Raw genomic sequence first — 3,231 nt, 5'->3', positions numbered from 1 at the left:
TAATTTATATCAAACAGAAAAAAATGCAAAAAAATATGTTCTGCCGTACAATATTAAGTATGATGAACATAAACTGATGAAAAAAAAATTAGTTGGAAAACTAGGAGAAACGATCATACAGGGGAAAAATTCTGGGGGAAGATAGCCATAGGGACTTACAAATCTTGTGGTTTTTTTTTTTATAGTAGTTGTTTAGCATTTTCTTTAGATCTCAGTGGGTTTCCCCTTCTCAAAGACCTGGTGTTTCATACACGCTTGCGTACAAACCTAACCAGGACATTTTCGTCTTATTGGAGCCATTTTCACACGTGAGATCGTTCCATGTTGTTAATGGACATTGCACAGGGATTTTCAGAGAATCAACATTTAATGGTAAATATAGACATAACTTAACAAGGACCAAACTACTTGTTTCTCTCAAAGTACAGAATTTCTCAAAATTTCATTTTAAATCTAAAATTGATTACAGAAACATAAGAAAGTTCATGACCAAATAATAAATTAACAAGCTTCTGTTCCGTTGACTTAATATGCTAATATATATTTTTTTTCAATATGATTTACTTTAAATTTATTATTATTTTTTTATCTCATATTTTCACACTTGAATCATTAATATGCTTATTTAATGATGATTGTAATAACAGGATTGATCTAAATATTTAAGAAGCAAAATAAAGCAGTTAAATCGCATGGTTATATTACAAAGATAGGAAAATAAGTAAAAAATATACTGTACCATCTTCTTGTACTACTTCTTACCAATGCAAGATCGACAGTGGTGTAGCGCACCCCCAGCATCACAATGGTTGGAGCAAATTTACAGAATAGGACATATATATATATATATATATATATATATATATATATTATATGTAAATTTAAAAAGTTTCTTCCACATTGGGATCCATGGTGGGTCAAGGGTTATGCAAAACATAGATGTCATGTATTTTTTTTACTCTTTTCTCCATTTCGTAGGTAAAACGAAATATATTAATCTTAAAACATTATTATTAACTTACACAAACATAATAAAATCCATTGTTTTGTTTTGGTGCATGGTTATACTTAATATTCTCTGCTTGATTCATAATTTTTTTTTTTCAATTTGTTCTTTGTTAATTTTAAGATTAGAGATGTTTTTATGTATCTTAATTATTGTTTCTGCAACTTCTATGAATATTAATATTTTTTATGTTTTATTGTTTTTATTTTTATAAATATTGCTTGGTATATTTTGTGGAAAGAATATCATACTGAATTATTTGAGGATTATTTATCACCATGATAATAAGCACTCTTTATTCTTACTCTTTTATCTGATTCCCACTATCTTTTCCAACACCACTTTACCCCCTAGAAGAGTATCCAAAGCAAGGATGGGCATAAAAATCGGTTTGGAGGCACCCATTTTTTTATTCATTTAACTCTGGATTAAGAAGCTAGTTGAGATGCATCTAGATGACAGTTGTACAGCTACTTCCTTCATTATTTAGCGTTCATATTTAGCATTCATTTTAGCCACATCATGTGGATGATCCACTTAATTTATTTCTCCATAGTTCAATGTGAACGCACGTTAAGTATCAGACGATTAGCATTAACTGTGACCAATTAATGATGTGAAACTAACTTGGCTCATATTGTGTAAGATCTCATGTCATTGCATTAAACATTTCCAGGTACATTCCAATGGAACACAAACCAATTTTAATAATTTTTAAGTTTTATTGGCGTTTATTACAAATAAAAATTTTCCCTACCTGAGGTGTTATAGTTCTGAATGTTCAGTATGTTCCCAAATGCTTGCAAAAATATCTCGCAAGTAGTTTGGTGGGAATTGAACCCAAGACCTCAAAATATTTAGTCTGTTGTCTTAACCGCGCGACCACCAAGCTTTTGCTAGTGGGTGCTGCAAAGCTATTCCGATGGCATTTTTTTTTTTTTTTTTTTTTTTTTCGTCAGAGTCAGAATACAAATTAAAAATTCAAAACACCGTCAGAATTGGATTTTGATTTTTCACTATCGCCTTGCCAACTGAAGATGCTTTCTTCTGTATTTTTCATACAAGTACCACTAGCAGTAGAAACAGTTATAGCTTGGGTTTACTTGTTGATTTATAAGTTTATATATATTATGGTTTTTATGGTTTATAAGGTTTTTATGGCATTATTATTCGAGAACCAATAAAATTATTTTATTAAAAAAAAACCCGATCACAATTGGCACAGCAGTAAATTTATTCCACATTACCTTTTGACAACAATTGATTGATTTGTTTCCTAGGTAACTGATAAGGATAGTCCGCTCTCTAGTGAAGAGGTGAAGCCTATTTTTATTTTTATGATCCTCTTATAACCAACTTTACTTATTCACCTTGTGGAATTCCTGATCAAGAAACCATCCTGGTAATAATAACATTAACAACTACTTTATTTTATAACTCAGATAATCATGGGTCACACGAGTATGTACAGGCCTTGCCCTGACTTTCTTTAGCAGCTAGCCCACTGGGCTAATTTACTGGAGATTTTACTAGCCCCCAGACTATTTTACAAGCTATGATTTCTTAGGCCTGTACATATTTATGAAGGAAATAGCTTGCTTAATTTTAATAGTAATAATAATAATAATAATAATAATAATAATAATAATAATAAATATGATTTATATTTTGCAGCATTTACAGAACATACAGAATTTTGAAAATGAATTTTGAAAATTATGGATAACCCCTTAAATAGAAATACTTTCAATATTTTATAAACGTTATTTAATTTCATATTTTTTATGGCACAAAAGCCCCGGGCCTACGCCACCAACAGAGCGCCATAACACCACAAAGTGGCCCGCAACCCCTAGAATATAAAATGGTGCAATAAACTTTATAATTTATTAATATCTGTACAAGCAAATTATTCAAATTCATGAAACATTATACATTGTTAAAAAACAATGGAATATATATTTTATGGAAAATTGAAAATAGTAATATATAATGTGTACAATTACACGCATTAAAAGAAGTTATTCAATTATTCGAAAATATAGAAACTTAACATTTTATTTTTGTGGCTTGTTTAGTTTCATTTCTGGTGAGTCGAATGGCCGAGGGTTAGCAGGGGCGCCGCAAGCTATAGGCATAATATCGGCGCTGGTTCGAACGGCACGCTCGTCTATCATGGTTCTGGTGGTAGAACAAGTCTTCTCGGATAAGGACTATCAACCGTA

Source organism: Anneissia japonica, unplaced genomic scaffold, assembly GCF_011630105.1.
Source record: "Anneissia japonica isolate Jap-2015-1 unplaced genomic scaffold, ASM1163010v1 scaffold1455_len155807_cov116, whole genome shotgun sequence".
Classification (NCBI taxonomy): domain Eukaryota; kingdom Metazoa; phylum Echinodermata; class Crinoidea; order Comatulida; family Comatulidae; genus Anneissia; species Anneissia japonica.
The sequence above is the reverse complement of the archived record's forward strand: the minus strand, read 5'-3'. Positions refer to the sequence as shown.